Source organism: Bos taurus, chromosome 19, assembly GCF_002263795.3.
Source record: "Bos taurus isolate L1 Dominette 01449 registration number 42190680 breed Hereford chromosome 19, ARS-UCD2.0, whole genome shotgun sequence".
In the NCBI taxonomy this organism is placed as follows: domain Eukaryota; kingdom Metazoa; phylum Chordata; class Mammalia; order Artiodactyla; family Bovidae; genus Bos; species Bos taurus.
Window position 1 is genome coordinate 61,070,221 of NC_037346.1, and position 18,421 is coordinate 61,088,641.

Below are 18,421 nucleotides of genomic sequence, written 5' to 3' on the forward strand. Positions count from 1 at the left end.
CTGAAAAATTGAGGACCGTAATATTCACCCTGCAGAGGTGCTGTGCAGATGAACTTGCACCACTCAGCAAGCGTGAAGTCAACACCAACCCTGTTACAGGAGCTCTATTAGGCCCGTGGGCTGCACCAGTGAGCAGGGCAGACAAGTCCCTGGAGTTCACAGTCAGACAGAGAAGTTAGCCACGAAGCAGGAAGTGTAATCAAAGTGTCATGACAATCAAGAAAGAAGAAGAAATGAAGTCTCTTTCAAAGTATATGACTATGTCCAGAGAAGGCTTCTCTCCGGATTGGAGTAGCTCTGAGACCTGAAAAAAATGACAGGGGAAGGTGATCCTGGGGAAAACTGCATGAGTGGGAAGGAATGTTGACGATAAAGGAAAAATCTATAGAGAAAAAGCCCAGAAATATTTTCAGGTTCAAAGAAGCAGAAACTCCCAGATAGCGAGGGTGACCAGAAGTCCCAGGTCACCTAGACAGTTCCTGTTCCTACCGACTGCTTTGATGTCCTGATTAACAGGGTCCCTTCATCTCAAAAAAGTCCTGGCTTAGAAGACAGTACCATCATGCTATAGGAAAAAGCCAAGAACAAGAGGGACAGTAGTAAGGAATTAAGTAAGCCGTTGGAGGAGCTTACATATCCTGTTAAGAGGTTTTATGTTTATCTTAAGGACTTAAGTGTCATTAAGGGATTTTCATCAGGACGGTTACATAATCTGATTTGCTTTTTCCCATAGATGCAGCTGCAGCAGTCAGAGGGGTTTTGTTGAGTGAAGATTAGCATTCACAAAGAACCTGGAGAACTTGGCGGCGTCTAAACCTGACAGAGAGTTACTACCCAGATTTGTCAAGAAATTTTGAGAAATCAGCAATGGAAAAAGTAGGGAATTCAATAGATGAAAGATCTGCACAGGCACTTCCTGGAACAGAAAATGCACACGGGTGAGAGGTGCTTGCCCTCAGCATTAGCCCTCAGAAGGACGCACATTGAGACAAGGCGTGATGGCCTCACACCCTTCACGCAAAGACGGGAAGTCCAAGGACACCAGTCGCTGGTGAAGTCTTCATTCACACGTTCAAGAGAGATTTGCTGAGAGAATCTGTCATACCCCAAGCACTGCGATCAGCAGTGAGAATACAGTAAGGAAAAAATAAGGACTTACGTGGCGATCCCGCGGTTAAGAATGCGCCTTGCAACACAGGGGACGTGGGTTTGGTCCGGGTTAGGGAGCTAGGATCCCACATGCAATGGAGTGACGGGGGTCAGGTGGTTTGGAGCCCGCATGCCACCACCCCGGAAGCCCAGCACCCTGGGCAGCTGCTGAGTCCACGCGCCGCACCCAGGGAGTCCCTAAGCCACGACGAAGCTCCCTCATGACACAACGAAAACCAAGGCAGCCAAGTAAACACAATATTTAAAAAAAGAGCTTCTGGAGGAGTCAGGTAAGTAGGGGATTGGAATCAGAGAGGGGAGCTCGGGTTTCTAAGGGGGAGCCACACTCAGTGACAACCCAGGGTGCAGCCACTGGCAGCGGGGTAAGGACGGTCGCTGTGGCGAAGAGGTCATCCGAATTAACGACCAGCCTGGACTGGCTGGCCACTCGCAGCTGGCACTGAACTTGGTCACCGTCACCAGGTAGGTCTATTCCCAATATTAACACTGTGCAGAGTGTATGTTATTATTATTGCAGAGTATATGTTATTATCATTATCATAAATCATCACGGCGGCCTGAAGACTTAGAAGAAATATATAAACGTATGTCGAAGGGTCTCAGGATCTTAGGAAGTCACTAAAAATTTTCTTATAAAAGTGTCACCATCAGAGTGCTGCCTTCAAATGATGGCTGATGTTCAAATCTGTGGTGTTTGAAAGAACAGAGCGAGAATAGGGATACCGGAAAAACCATTGATTAAATATGTTCTTAAGAAACAGACTCACAAATATAGAAAACAGACCAGTGGTAGCCAAGGGGGAGGGGCTGAGGGAAGAATGGACTGGGGGTTGGGGTTGACAGATTTCGGCTTTCCAACAGAGAACGGACAAGCAAGAAGGTCCCACTGAGTGATTCACTACAGGGAATTACATTCAAAGTCCCATGATAAACCATAATGGAAAAGAATATTAAAAAAAAAAAGAATGTATATATGTATAACTGAATCACCTTGCTGTACAGCAGTAATTAATACATCATTGTAGATCAGCTATACTTCAATTTAAATATTTTTAACATTTTCCGTCTCTACTGATTTGTAAGGCCAATGTTTCTCTACACTTAACTATCTATTTGTTGCAAGTGCTTTTCGATCAGAAATTTCAGAAAAGAAAATATGGGGGGAAGAAAAGCAACAACAGGGAGGCCAGCCTCATTTAGAGAGTGGAAACGAAGCAAAGGAGGAAAATGAAGGCCGTCCTCAGGAGAAGACAGCCCGACAGTCCACACACAAACGCGGCTGGCATCCACGGCGAGGTCTGGACAGCTAACACCCCTGAAGGGACCAGCTGTCATTCCTTCCCACTCTAACCACTCTACTTCATTCCATACAAAGCAATCTAGTCTGATAGATCTTAAGACAGCTAAGAAGGTCTTTATTCAAAATGACTTCCTGTCATAACATAAGACACCTAACACATAACACAATATAGGATGTAACACACCATGACACCATCTGGGACCAAATACCAGACATTTTCTTGAATGCTTAAACTTAAAAAAAAAATTATTTATATATTAATGTGGCTCTGCCAGGTCTTAGCTGCGGCACACAGGATCTTTGATTGTCATTGCAGCCTGTTCTTTTAGTTGCAACATGCGGTATCTCTCCCAGCATTGGGGTCTTTTCCAGTGAGTCAGCTCTTTGCCTCAAACCCGGGCCCCTTACATTGGGAGGATGGAGTCTTAGCCACTGGACCACCAGGGAAGTCCCTTAAGTGCTTAACCTTTGAATAGAGAAATTCAGAATGCCCAGTTTTCTCCTGGAACTGTATCTTATGAGAAGCATAAATAGCTGCTCACACCTCATCTGAGCCTCAGGGTGCCTTGCTCATTCCGGAGCCTGTGGTTCCCACAGCCTGGCCTTGGAGGAAGCTGGAGACTTGGAACCTGCGCCCTTGAATCGCATTCTCTGAATCCATCTCAGCAGAGGGTTTAACGCAAGCCGAAGGAAGTGCATTCCAGGGGGAAAGTCCAGCCTCGGATGCCACACAGGCCAGAGCTGGGGGAGCAGGGTGTTGGACGTGCCCGCCAAAACAAGGAAGATGGGAAGCTGGGTCTGCTTACATGACTCACCCTTCACCTCCGGAAGCTGTGAATTCTTGCGAGAAAGCCCTGCCCAAGGCAATGAAAGTTTGGGAATCTATTTACACAGCAGTCATCGAGGCCGAGTGTTTTTCTTCTTGTTTTCTCGTCTACTGGCTAAACAGGAAGTTTTCTGCAGGATGCTCTGACTTCCTCTGTTCAGAGTAATAACTTTAGCACTTTGCCTTCCTCTTCTCCCACGATACACTTAATGTTTCCTCTTTCAGGCCCCAGATTCGGTCACAGATTTCCTGCAGGAAGCTGAGGCACCTTAACGCTTTGCAAGGATCTGTCACACACCACCCGCATCAAAAAGTTACAAGGGTGCTTTCATAGAAAGGACTCAGCTTACTCAGAGGCCCTAGGGAAGGTCAGAGTTGGCGAGTTAATGAAATTCTGCAAAATCCGACCAGCCGTCTATGTCCCTCCCCATGACATCCCCTGGAAGCCAGTTACTTAAAATAAATTCCTAACCATAGGGAGAAGGGTGAGTGAATCACGGAGGTTAACTAAGAAAGGAAGTTCTTCCTCCAGGCCTTATCTTGGCACCTGCATGTCATTAGAAGGGCTAACTGTTATGGTCATCTAAAAAGGATGGCGAAAATAAAATTCAGCCAACGGGAGCCAGGCGTATGGTACTGCCATCCAGAGCGATTATCAACAGCTGCCAGTCCTCTTTTAAAACCAGTCTCCTATCCTCTGGTCATATTTAAAGTTCTGCCTTTCCGGTTCAGGGCAGTGTGGTGATGAGTCCGGGACCCTGGGTTTGATCCCAGCTCCAACATTGGTATTTGAATAATGTCAAGGACATGTGTCCACTTCTTTGTTGGTGGTGCTGTTCAGTTGCTCAGTAGTGTCCAACTCTTTTATCCTCCCCTACCCCAGAGTACTGGGCAGGGGCTGCCATTCCCTTCTCCAGACGATCCTCCCAACCCAGACATCAGACCTGCATCTCCTGCATTGGCAGGCGGATTCTTTACCGCTGAGCCACCAGGGAAGCCTGACCATTTCTTTAGTCTTTTCTTTTTCTTCACCTTTAAAGTGGGAATAATCACTGCATTTGGTGGATCATAAAATTATTCATTTTTGTAGGTTAAAGCTGATGTAAGGGATTTTTTTGTTTGTTTGTTTGCAAGGATGAAGGAGTTAATACATGTATAGTGCCTGGCACATTGCTAATGCCTATTCAAATTTGACAAAGCAATTACATTTTTATTATTATCAGTTTGCATCATTTATGGTTTTGATTATTAAGTATTTGTAATATCTGTTGATTAGTCGCTAAGTCATATCAGACTCTTTTGCAACCCCATGGACTGCAGCCCACCAGGCTCCTCTGTCCATGGGATTTCCCTGGCAAAAATACTGGAGTGGGTTGCCATTTCCTTTTCCAGGGGATCTTCCTGACCTGTGTCTCCTGCATTGGCAGGTGGATTCTTTACCACTGAGCCACCAAGGAACCCCATATTTATTACATAGCGAGAGACCACTTAATACCAGGCCAGAATATAAGATTCTAGTGTCTGTTCACTGCTGTGTCCAGCCATGAAACAATGCCTGGTAGGTAGTAAATCATCAATAAATATCTGCAGATTGAACAGATACAGTAATAACACAATGACAACTATGACAAGAGAGGGATGACCATCAGCCTAAAACACCCTGAGCTCTTCTCTCCAATTTATTTTCAGTGCAATGAGCTATTTGTGGAAACAGCGTCATTTCTAAATAGCCCAGGCAGGTGGGTGAATCTTCAAGATGGCAGGATAGATTGACATACTTCTGAAAGCCTTAATCCCTAGACAGTTCACATCTTCTCAGAAACCACTGGAGCAATCCGAGAGAAGCAACAGCTGAAGCTTGGGGGAGGGTTCTGCCTTGAGAACAGAAACCAGGAGGAAAGTCCATCATTGTGGTTCTTGTAAAATTAATGATAGTCACCCCATTTAACCTTGAATATTCATTGGCAGGACTGACGCTGAAGCTCCAATACTTTGGCCACCTGATGCAAAGAGCTGACTCATTGGAAAAGACCCTGATGCTGGGAAAGGTTAAAGGCAAAAGAGAAGAGGGCCGCAGAGGATGAGATGGTTAGATGGCATCACCGACTCATGGACATGATTCTGAGCAAACTCCAGGAGATGGTGAAGGAATGGGAAGCCTGGCGTGCTGCAGGGTCGCAAAGAGCTGGACACAACTTAGAGACTGAGCAACAACCCCATTCAGAGGAAAGAATGATGCATTTTATGTTGACTTTTACCTTCTCAACATTTCCCTCCTCGTTTCTTTACTTCTTTGGCCTGATTCTTAAAATAACATACAGGGCATTGGCTGAATGCTATCAGAACTGCTCTGCTGCCGGAAAGTGACTGTCTGCGTAAAATGTCATTGGTGTTTCGAATCTAGCACTGATGTGTGATTGCTAATTTTAATAAAAATCAGCATGGTGATCACAAATGTTCATCTACCAAGTGCAGGGCCTCTTTACGGAAGGCTATGGATATAACACAGGGCTTTCCTGGTGATTCAGATGATAAAGAATCTGCCTGCAATGCAGGAGACCCGGGTTGGATCCCTGGGTTGGGAAGATCCCCTGGAGGAGGAAATGGCAACTCACTCCAGTATTCTTGCCTGGAGAAACCCATGAACAGAGCTTGGTAGACTACAGTCCACGGGGTTGCAAAGAGGCAGACACGACTGAGTGACTAAGCACGCAGGCATGGGTATAATAGAATGCCTACTAGAAAACAAGAAGAGTACAGCTCAGCTAGTGCTGACCCGCTGCCTGGGGCTCCTTTCCTGGGTCCTTCACACTCACTCACTGTGCAACAGTGGGAAAGCAGTCTCACCTCCCTAGGCAGAAGTTTCCCAGGTACATTAAGTGAGATGATACACGCGAAACCCTTTGCACAGCGCCTGACGTGGCCAACACTTAATCAGTGCCGTTCTTTGCTGTTCCCGCACCATTTCACAAAGACAACATCTGCGTCAGGAGAAATGCTTTTGAAAAGAGGAGATCCTCAAAACCCTTTCTTCTTTTGTGTTGTCCCAGTTTCCATCATTTCCTTGAACATCGTGTCAGTCTTGAAGCCCTGGCATTTTTTATTCAGCTGAAAACAAGCTCAAAGCCGCAGACCCAGCACAGCCACTCGTAATCCTGGGCTTAAAAATAGACGCGCAACAATGAAACTCTTTTATGATGGTCACCAGAAACTGTAGCGCTTCATCTCTTGACATCTTCCTGTTTCAATAAAGATTCTCACGAGAGTCTTGAAAGGATGGAGGCAGACCAACTCCGGTGTGAGCGGAGCACGCGCCGCGGTTGCAAGGATGTTGTTTAGGTTTTAGATCCTGTTTTCTTCCTGGATAAAGGGCCGCGGCCTCCAGGTGCTTCTCCCACTGTTATCGGCTCCTCCACAGGGAGCAGCCTTCTAGAAGCCACTTCCTGCCGCCTCCGTGGGCCTGGCTGTGAAGAGATCGGAGGCAGGCTGTCAGGGGTTATCTCCCACCTGTGTTGCAGTTCCCAGGGTCCGTCACTATCTGGGGCAACCATTTATATGGGGAGACAGCGCTCCTGCTCAAGGACAGTTCAGAAAGCAAAAAATCAAAACCCAAAAGGTGGCAGGGCGTGGGTGGTTGAGACACTGCCTGTGATTCCAACAGTCTGATGCTGCACGCACCAGGGCAAGGCCTCGGCCTCCTGGGAAAGCAGTGAATGACACTGCGATGACTGCTGTTTATATATTTTAATAACTGTATGGATGTGTTTATTTTTGGCCATACTGGGTCTTCCACTGCTGCGCCGGCGGGCTTTTCGCTAGCTGCGGCAAGCCAGGCTCCTCCTCATTGCGGTGCACGGGCTTTGCATTGAGGTGGCTTCTCTGGTTGTGGAGCATGGGCTCTGGGGCTCATGGGCTTCCGTAGTTATGCCAAGCGGGCTCTGAAATTGTGAGTCCTGGGCTCTAGAGCACAGGCCCAGTGGTTGTGGCGCTTAGTCGCTCGGTGGTATGTGGGGTTTTCCCAGTCCGGGGCTAGAACCCACGTCTCCTGCATCGGCAGGTGGAATCTTTACCACTGAGCCACGGGGGAAGCCCTCTGCAATGAGGTTCAGATTGCTGTGCATGTATCCAATGGTCATTGTGTTGCCCCCAAGAACAGCTTGGATTTAGCTTCTAAATGGAGTGGATAGCTTTGTGCTTTCTCCCAAGGAAAGAAGTGTTGTGTCTCCTTGGATAATTAACCTTCAAAACAGAGATATGACGGACCATTTTCCCTCCAGTGGCAATTCGTGAGCTCAGGAGAAAGCAAGGATGCTTACTCTGCACCTAATCTTACTGCTCCTGCTCTGCTGAGCCTTCCAGTCAAAGGAAAGATACATCTCTGCCCAACTCTCCCTCCCAGACTCAGGAGGGTAGCGTGTAGACAGAGGCTCCCAGAGGTGCAGACACGGGCCATCAGGAAGTCCCACTGAAGCCCAGTCAGGCGCTCCAGTGCCTGCCAACAAAGCCTCATCTGCTTCTATAAGCCACTCATTTAAGGAAATGAAGTACACACTCGTATCCTCTGAGTTACACCAAGTGATTGACGGTAAAAGCAAAGACTTGACTTAGGAATAAGGAAAATATTGCCCAGGACACTTCCTCGAAGCTGGTCTCAGTATTTCCTCCTCATTGCTCATGGCCTCATTCCAGGAACGGACAGTCCGAGGCAATGATCCGGCAGTTCCCAAGCAGCCCCCGCTCCCCCTTTGCCCAGGCACTGGCTTCGAAGGGAAACCACAAACGGGAACCTTCACGGCAAAATGCAGAGCGTGAACAGTCATTGTTCCCCTGTGGGCAGATCAGGAAAGAAGAGGGGCAGAGAATGGATGGTGTTGGGCGAGGGGGCATGACTTCCTAGAGTAATCCTTGTGACTGGAGCCTGCAGATTTCAGAAAACAGAGATGTGAAAATACACAGAACTGCTTTTACTTTGAATCAGTTTTTTCTAGTTTCATGTAAAACCCTTTCCTGAACCCCTGGGGATACTCAGTCTCCAGTGCTGAGATAAAAGTAGGTAGTTTCTAAACCACAAGGGAATCCAGAACTCTTCCCACTGACTTAGAACTGCAGTGTGTCTAGGAAAAGTCATGCTTCCTATACGGAGATTTTAGAGCCCTAAATGTTAAGTGAGACACAGCCATTAACAAAGAATGAAATCATGCCATTTGCAGCAACATGAATGGATCTAGAGATCGTCACACTGAGTGAAGTAAGTCGGACAGAGAAAGACAAATATCATATGACATCACTTATATGTGGAATGTAAAAAAAAAAAAAGGTACAATGAGCTTGTTTACAAAACAGAGTCACAGAAAACAAACTTATGGTTACCAGAGGGTAGGTGGTGGGGGCGAGGGATAAATTGGGAGATTGGGATTAACATGTACACACCACTATATATACACAGATAACTAATAAGGACCTGCTACACAGCACAGGGAACGAAACTCGATACTCTGTAATGACTTATATGGGAAAAGAATCTTTAAAAGAATAGATATTTATATATGTGTAACTGAGTCACTTTGCCGTACACTCGAAACTAACACAACATTGTAAATCAACTACACACCAGGAAAATGTTTAAAAATGAAATTAAATGATGAAGAGATGCCCAAATACAATGTTATGTTAAAAACCACATGATTATAGAAATAGTGAAAGTTTTCTAATGTCACCAAAGAGACACAATGTGAGCGCCCCCCAAAAGAGACAGATATAAAGAACAAATTAGGGGTTACCAGTGTGGAGATTCAGTAATTAATTGGTTAGCAGTTCACTAGAGGAACGACATAGAGGACAAGTATGTTTTGAGAAGTTGGGGAAGGAACTCAGTTAGGGGGGGCAGCCCACCTGGGGTGATGCCACGTGTACACACACACAAGGGCAGGAGGGTGAGAGCCAGTGAGGATCAAGGCAGCAAAGTAACACCTGGGATAGACTGTCGGGGCAAAATTTCCTCCAGGGCTCAGTTCCAAACACCAATCTGAACTAAACTGATGCTCTCTTACCAGCCATAATTTTAAATGACTCCAGCACGTAAGTGTTCCTTCTACCCTCTACTGTGTGCAAAATACATCACTCGGAGGGGAAATTGCTTCTCCATTTTCTCCTTCTCAGCTCTCACACTGTTGGGGTCGTCTGGGCTTTTCAAAATCCACAGGAATATTTTGCATAACACAAAGAGCTGCCAAACACTGCAACCCAAGCTTTTCCAAACACACGTCTAAATCACTGGGATAAGAATTAAAAGAGTGTGGAAATAAAGTCTTTATATCCAGGCGAGTTTCCAAGGCAATGTTGAGAACCACGATAAAAATGCGGATAATCATTCTGGTATTAAACAAATTTGGAGAATGTCTAATCGGTTGACCAACGATGATGGTGAGGAAACAAGGAAAACCCAACACGTGGGTGCGTGGACACAGCAGATGTTGATTTCCTGCTTAGAAGAGCTATGCAGAACTCTCCCCAGGACATCTCCCTCTAGACTTCCTCCATCCCCTACCCCCAGGGCACTTCAGCTGGCAGGAGAGAACAGGACAGGCGTGGAGGAGCCCTGTGGCCAGGCATAAAAACACCACAGGGCACTTCTGCTCACATCCCATTTGCTAGAGCCAGTCAGTGGCTCCAACTGAAATGCAAGTGCAGCTGGGGACTTTCCTGGTGGTGCAGCGGTGAAGCACCTACCTTCCAGTGAAGGAGATGCAGGTTCGACCCCTGATCCGGGAACTAAGATCTCACGTGCTGTAGAGCAACTGAGCCCTAGCACCACAGCTCCTGAGCCCAAGAGCCACAACTGGAGAGGAGCCCAAGCGAAGTCCCTGCGTGCCCCAGGTGAGACCTCACACAGCCAAAACACAGCTTTCAATGCAAGAGAAGGTGACAGATGGAAGCAACGGAATACTGCCTGTGCCAGTCGTTATTTCTGTGACCTGGGCTAAATTGCTTCCTGACTTCCCCAGGTACTAAATATTTCTGCTGCCAAATCTCCTATGGCTGTTGTTTAGTTAAAAACCTGTGACCCTCTATCAAGTGTGCTATTTCACAGCTAGTGGAATTTCACAGACGATGAGATGGAAGAGATAATAGATAAAGGAAAGCATCAAGTTTCCTCCACAAGAGAGTGAATTCTTTTCCAAGATTTTTAGGGAACTGACTTCCCTGGTCTATGCTGAGGCCCATCTGAAGATGTCAGAGTTAACTCTGGTATTAAATCTCTGGACCTTGAGGAGGTTCATGTAAAATGTCTCTGTGACAGAAATGACAGCTAGGGTTGACTCTTGTCCTTCCGATGTGACATGTGGGTTTTTGTTTCTATTGTAACTGAGTTTGGGAAATTACTCAGTGACAAGTAAACAGAATACCACTGTCACCATAATAATATTGCAAGAGAAAAACATCTAAGGGAGAAAGAAATTAATACATTTCTGACATTCCAAGGTGTGAAAGGAAGAAATCTGATGTCTGGAAGCCGGAAAACAAACAGCTTCTTGGCCCATGCTGTCCACACACGTCAAGGTCACCTAGAAAGTTATCAGGACTCAAAATAAATCAAATTAGAAGTCTATTTTTAGATGATTTCTTGAGTCCAAAAGCATGTAAAGACTTGAACGTCGTCCCTGTCTAGTTTGAAAGTCCTCAGTAAGCCTTTATCATGCTAAGGTGGCTGTTTAATTTAGGTAAACACTAGAATTATAGAGTGATTTTCAAACAAACATATCACCCACTGTATATAACGGAAACCTTTAAAGGGAAATCCTGAGAGTGTTTACTCAAAGATGCAAAACTGATGAAAAGTCATTACTCAAAACAGTAAAATCTAGAGTAAATGAAAATCCTTCCTGGAACCAACGTCCCACAGAAGCAAAAGAAGTAAAAGAAGCTTGAAATTCAAATTCATAAGCCTTGAAATGTAAATGTTTCTGTGGTACAAAAATTGCGTCTCTGGGGATAATAGTTTCAACTTGTTAAGTCTTCAAAAATAAGTAAAATCCCTCTTATGATTCAGAGTCCCAGGAAGAGTTTGCTACATAAGCAGAGAGCACATTCCTGAAATGTCACCATTAAGCATTTTTTTTCAGTTGTGCAGGTGATACTTCTCTCTCTTCTCTCATACACACACACACACACATACACACACACACATTTACTGGAATACCATCTTATGTCATTGATGAGTTACTAATCAGAAAATGTTTTTAATATATACGTACTACAGCAAATGACAAGAGTTCCAATATGTGACGATGAAAATGAAGAGATACTGAGGAGAAAAGCAGAAAAAGTTAACACGGACAGCATGAAATGGTGGGAATTGTTCACGCATAGCTTTCGTCTCCTGATCTCTCCCTTCGTCATTTCTGTGACCCACACCAATGACGTGACTGCATCAAGCCCCTGGCTGACCCCGATAACACGGGGACGATAGTATGGACTGTTAAGGTTCACGGAAGGACTACGTACTGTAATCCTATAGTCTGTATCACATACTGTGATATGGGTAAAAAGACACGAAGATTTCTTGACCAAAGATTTCTCTCACTTTTTTTTTTTCCTCAAAGAAAGATCATCAATTTCATTGTGAAAATCTTCTAACCACCCACATATGGGTACAACCATAGATTTAGTAATAACTGAAATACTGGGTTGGCCAAAAACTTTGTTTGGGATTTTCCAATCAGATCTTATAGGTAAACCCAAATGAACTTTCTGGCCAACCAGATACATAGACTTAAGTGAGGAGTCATTGATGGGTAAAGAGGTAGAGAAAGAGTAAGAAAAACAAGACCACAGGAAGGTTGTATCAACATTTTGTAGGATAAACTGACCTATATCCGGCCAAGAGGATATTAAAATACTGCAACAAACCATCCCTTCCCCCAGCCCCAACTTCAAGTCATGAAAAGAGGAACCAGTTGGAAAATCTGTGGCTTCCAGTTATCCTCAGGAAATCCACAACCGTGGTGATCTAATAGACTCGTGACTCGGGTAAGCTGTTTACTGCTTCTCAGTCTTGCTTTCCTCATGTGCGAAGTGATGGTGATTATGGTGGAAATGAGAGGTGATACAGAGGCCTCAGTGCAGGGGAATGTCCCTTGATTCTATCCTTGTCTCACTTGACACACAGCCAGTTCATGAGCAAGTCCTTAACAGGCAAAGCCACCCGTCTCTTCCCATTTTTACTCTGCTTTGTCTTATAGCCTGTTGTTTACATAATGCATTAGTCAGGGCTCTCCAGAGAATGGAATCTACAGGGTGTGTGTAAGCGAGATAGAGAGAGAGAGAGAGAGAGAGAAAGAGACAGAGGGAGACAGGAAGACAGAGAGAGAGAAGCAGAGAGAGGGAGACAGAGTACGTTTGTGTTATTTTAAGGAATTATCTTGCACGATCGGGAGTGTGGCAAGCCTAAAATCTGCAGTATGCAGCCAAATACAGTCTGAAGGCAGATTCTCCTCTACTTGGAAGGACCTCCATCCTTGTTTTTTCTCTTTTGGCCTTCAACTGATTAGATGAGCCTACCCACACCATGGAAGGTAATCTGCTTTATTCAGTCTATTGAGTTTCACTGTAACCATATCTAAAAAAACACCTTCACAGCAAAATCCAGGCTAGTGTGTGACCAAATATCTGGGAACCATGGCCTGGCCAGTCTGACACCTAAAATTAACCATCACACAAAGCATCAACTGCCAGCCTTATTCCTGCCGTAGGGCCTTTGCACTAGCTGTTGCCCCTGCTTAGAAAACCCTGACCCATCTCCTTACGTGTTTCCTCACCCTGATCCCAATACAAATGTCCCCTCTTCAGAGATGCTGGCTGCCAACCTGTGTATGGCAGCTCCCCGGGCACTTTGCTTACCCCGGTGACAATCCCTTACCTCTCCTCATTTTGTTTTATTCACGCCCTTTCACTCTCTCAAACACATCTCAGCTCTGCAGTTTCCTGTGTGTTGTCCGTTTCCCTCCCAGCTTTGGGTTCCACACGTGCAGGCGGCTGGTTAGCTTAGCACTCTAACTCAGTATCTAGAATCCTGTCCGATAGGCACTCAGTCGTTCAGCCACGCCTGACTCTTGCGGTCCTGCGGACTACAGCCCACCAGGCTCCTCTGCCCACGGAATTTTCCAGGCAAGAATGCTGGATTGTACTGCCATTTCCTTCTCCAGGGGATCTTCCCCATCTGGGGATCAAACCCACATCTCTTGTGTCTTCTGCATTAGCAGGTGGATTCTTTACCGCCAGCGCCACCTGGGAAGCCCAGGCACTCAATAAATAACTGTTGAATGAATGAACCTTTCAATGCTGGGCACTCATGTAAAATCTGATTATTATGTTTATTAAGAATTAATTTGTATACTATATGACTATGCCGGTCTCTGGATTACCTTTTAATCATAGATGCTAAATTTATCCTTAATCCTACTGTAGTTATGATTTCAAATAAGTGTGTGAAATTTAAATCCTATTATATGAGGAACATAAGATGGATGATTAAGGAACTGGAAGCAAGAATTACCTGGCAAAGCTTAATATTTTATACATTAGCTTGTCTAATTGTGAATTTTAAGAATAGAGCCTTAAAATAGATTCTGCCTACACATGCAAAATGGGTTACAAGTGATTCCATGAGGTCCTGTGCTCAGTCTGCGTGCTGAGTCACGTCTGACTCCTTGTGGCCCCGTGGGATATATCCCACCAGGCTTCTCTGTCCATGGGGATATTCCAGGCGAGAATACTGGAGTGGGCTATCAATTCCTCCTCCAGGGGATCTTCCCGACCTAGGAATCAAACCCGCACCTCTTGCATTGCCTGCATTGGCAGGTGAGTTCTTTATCCCTAGTGCCCCCTGGGAAGTCCAAGTGACTCACTAACCCTGAACAATTCAGGCTGAAATAACCATGTCGATTTAGATATTCTGATAAGTAAGGCAAAGGTGGGCTCCTAGTTCTTGGATTACTTTGTTTATAGCTTCACTCCCTTCATCCTTTTGTGAAGGCAGACACAGCTGAAGAGTGCATCAAAACTCACACGTGGCAAGGGGCGTGCCCTCCGTGAGGGGCGGGCCCTCCTTTATCACACGTGGTGAGGGGCGTGCCCTCTTTATCACACGTGGCGAGGGGCTTGCCCTCCTTTATCACGTGGCGAGGGGCGAGTCCTCCTTTATCACGTGGCGAGGGCCGAGTCCTCCTTTATCACACGTGGCGAGGGGCAGGCCTTCCTTTATCACACGTGGCGAGGGGCGTGCCCTTCATGAGGGGCGGGTCCTCCTTTGTTACACGTGGCGAGGGGCGAGGGGCGGGCCCTCCTTTATGGCACGTGGCGAGGGCCGATGACCTCCTCGGAGATGAGGAGATGAAAGGTGTGACTCCGTTACGCACTGGGGAGAATGAAAGCATGAAGGTAGACGTTGTAGGTGAGATGAAACAACCTCTTAGTGGACCATTTTTCATATTTTGTTTTATCTATATAAGATACAATTAAAGTTTTGAACATGACAATGAATATGACTCTGGTGCAGAAGCCTTTTTTTTTTTTTTAGGAATGACTGGGCCTAGCTCTCACTAGCATGAAGGTAACCCCGGACATGATAAACTGGTAGAAAATTCTCAAGATTTCCTTCCACAGGGAGTTGCAATAAAACCCTTTCCCCCAAGAATCTCCTTAGCATCTCAGCTTCCTCCTTTCTTTCTGTGTCGCCTGCAGTCTTTACATGAGCACAGATGCATTCAGTCATTTCAATCTGTAAGGAGAGTTTCGTTTTGTCCTAAGAGTAATTATTCATTCAAAAGTATACATGCTGATGAAGACACAGGAGCAAAATTATTGATTTCTTTTTCAGCCCCTTGGGGTTGGACGGCATCCTTAGGGCCACCTCTCTGCAGGGTGTGTATTAATTGGAAGTAAGACTAGTGAAAAGACCTCTGGCCTGGTCATTCTCTGCTTTAGTGGACCTAAACTGACTCAGTGTCTGGTTCGTTTTGGAGATAAAAGTGAGAAAGGAAACTGATACTCTTTCCCACTAACTGCCAGACCCAGGGCTGAGCCCCTAAGCCCCAACCCCACTTTATTTCATTGAACAATGCTGTCAAGTAGATATTATTAACCTCGTATACAAATTTGGGCAACTGATTTAACCTTTCTGAGTCTCAGCCAGCACAAGACAGAGGAGAGGATTAAATTCATCCAGTCTGGCTCCACAACCTGCCTAGGAGCAAACTTTACATTCACCGACAGGAAAAGCCATCAAACAGAAAACACAGAAAGTATAAATCATGAAAGAGAAGACTGCTAGGTGTGGCTCCTAAAAAAAAGAAAAAGCAAAGAAAAGTATGCGACAAAAAAGACATTATAATGTTGAAAGACAAATGACAAAGGGAAAATCACATATATAAGACAGAAAATTAATATCTGATAGAAAAATGATCCTTATAAATCAGTTAGTAAGAGATAACCTCATGGGGGAAAACGGAAAAAGATAAAAATAGTTGTTTCTTTAAAACCAAAATAGAGGAGGAGAAGGGGGTGACAGAGGAGGAGATGGTTGGCATCACCAACTCAATGGACAGGAGTTTGAGCAAACTCCAAGAGATAGTGAAGGACGGGGAAGCCTGGAGTGCTGCCATTCATGGGGTCCCAGAGTCAGAGACAACTGAGCAACTGAACAACAGTGAAAGCCAAAATATAAATAGTAAATATACAAAAGAACATTCAAGATAGCCAATAACAAAGATGGTCAGAGTGAAAAAGATTAGGAAGATGAACCCTCTATTGGTAAGAATGTGAGGAAATGGAAATTTTCACACACTTTTGAAGAAATTGTAAGTGGCTACAGTCTTCTGGGAGATGGATTGTCAACATATATCAAAACTTTAAATGTGTGTGTGCCTTTATGTTAATTTGAAGAATGATAGAAACATTCACTAAAGCGAAAGTACATGGAAATTATTTGCAATAATACTGATGAGCCAAGAATTCATCAAAAAGCATTGTTTGAATTTTAACAGCCCTACCATGGATTCCAATATTGAAAAAGATTCTAGATATTCATTCATTTTTCATTTTTGCCTTTGTCTCTCTCTGTTCTATCTGATTTGTCTATACATATATATATGGGCTTCCCAGTGGTGAGCGTGGTAAAGAATCCACCTGCCAATGCAGGAGACGCAGGTTCAACCCCTGGGTCTAGAAGATCCCCTGGAGAACCCACTCCAGTATTCTTGCCTGGAGAATCCCATGGACAGAGGAGCCTGGTGGGCCCCATGGGATCACATGGAGTCAGATATGACTGAAGCAACTTAGCACACACGCATATATTCACTTCACAATCAGGGGTTCCAGTCTATAATTTTCAAGATCTTTAATACAGCTCACGCTTTACAATTTACAACACACTTTCCCATATTTTATTCTAGAGTAAAAACTAGGTCTCTGGTCCAAGGAAGCCACAGTTTCACAGAGTTTTATGCCAAAAGCAACCATTTTTCTCTTTGCCTGTGAATTTCTTTTAAGTACTTCAAAAAAAAAAAAAGAAGGAGACAGGCTCCTCAGATCACTCAGATGTTTGAGTCCAGACAGCACAATCAGAAGGGGAGGAAAACGTGGTTCCTTTCATTCCAACCCCTGAGCATCTTCTCAACCCTGTGAAAGGACCACTGCCTAATCCAGACAAACCTCTGCTCAGCCTCCAATGAAGAGATGCAATGTGCAGCTGACTTCAGGACTGGGGACTGACATGCTCAGCATCTTCCCCGGACTGGGCTGGGGAGGCCTTTCATGTGAGCGGAAGGAAAGGGCTGACAACTTTCTCATCTTTATGGAAGGCATACTTTATTTCCAGCTCCCAGGTCAAAAGCCTCCGGAAAGAAAACAAAACCACTGAGAGATAAAGACTAAAAATAAAGTCCGGGGGGGCGGGGGAGTGGGGAGGGCAGTGAATCAACACCGTTTGGGACCCTGAAGGCAGCAACAAGGCAAGGATATGCGTAGGGCTAGATCTGCGTCATCCTTAACAGGTGGTCATGACCAGCATCAGGATCCCTGGGCCAGAGAGGAAGGCGGTCTGCAAACAGGTGTGCCGGGGGGGGGAAGGCGGGGGGAGGAGAGGAAGGGGCCGCTCAAACAGCCTGGGCTGGGAGCCCAGACACTTCCCAGCAGGTCACCTCGGGGAGAGACCCAGGGCTGGGCCTGGGCTGAGAAGGAGCTCCATCTGATCCGAGGTACTGTGGTCTGGGTGATGTGCTTGAAGTTTAAAATAGAAAGAGAGATGTTTACGCCGTTGGGCTTTCTTTCTCTTTACGTTTAATTGTCACCTTAGAAGAAACACATCTATGATCCACAGACTAATACTCTGCTCCCCCACCCCCAAAAAAGGAGTCCTCATTGGGTGATATCCTATTTTACAGGAAGCAAAGGGCGAAGGGGCTTCCCAGGTGGCGCTAGCGGTAAAGAGCCGGCCTGCCAATGCAAGTTAGATGGAAGTGACGTGGGTTCAATCCCTGGGTCAGGAAGATCCCCTGGAGGAGGGCCTGGCAACCCACTCCAGTATCTTGCCTGGAGAATCCCATGGACAGAGGAGCCTGGAGGGTTACTGTCCATGGGGTCACAGAGAGTCAGACAGGACTGAAGCGACTTAGCCTGCACACACGAAATGGGAGAATAAGTGAAAAAAATCACACTAAACACATTCCTTAAGGACTTTTGAGAATGACGATGATTTATTTTATCAATATTTTATAGGACTTTAATTGGGCTTTTCAGTTCAGTTCAGTTCAGTTCAGTTGCTCAGTCGTGTCCAACTCTTTGCAACCCCATGAATCACAGCACGCCAGGCCCCCCTGTCCATCACTAACTCCCGGAGTATACCCAAACTCATGTCCATCGAATTGGTGATGCCATCCAGCCATCTCATCCTCTGTCGTCCCCTTCTGCTCCTGCCCCCAATCCCTCCCAGCATCAGAGTCTTTTCCAATGAGTCAACTCTTCGCATGAGGTGGCAAAAGTATTGGAGTTTGCTTAAGCATCAGTCCTTCCAATGAACACCCAGGACTGATCTCCTTTAGGATGGACTGATTGGATCTCCTTGCAGT

General features: G+C 45.5%; 2 long non-coding RNA genes across 6 annotated transcripts in view; one reads left to right on the forward strand and one right to left on the reverse strand.

Annotated features, from left to right (window-relative positions):
* The window catches only part of LOC112442737 (uncharacterized), a 112,665-nt gene extending 97,881 nt beyond the window's left edge, over positions 1-14,784 (reverse strand). For 3 of the 4 annotated variants that reach the window (XR_009491843.1, XR_009491842.1, XR_009491841.1), the window contains exon 1: positions 1-14,784. This is a non-coding gene — a long non-coding RNA (uncharacterized lncRNA). The other variant, XR_009491844.1, reaches the window with a different exon arrangement.
* Positions 9,727-18,421, forward strand: part of LOC132343137 (uncharacterized) — a 19,004-nt gene continuing 10,309 nt past the window's right edge. The window contains exon 1 of one of the 2 annotated variants that reach the window (XR_009491845.1): positions 9,727-12,871. This is a non-coding gene — a long non-coding RNA (uncharacterized lncRNA). The remainder of the gene's footprint in view (positions 12,872-18,421) is intronic. The other variant, XR_009491846.1, reaches the window with a different exon arrangement.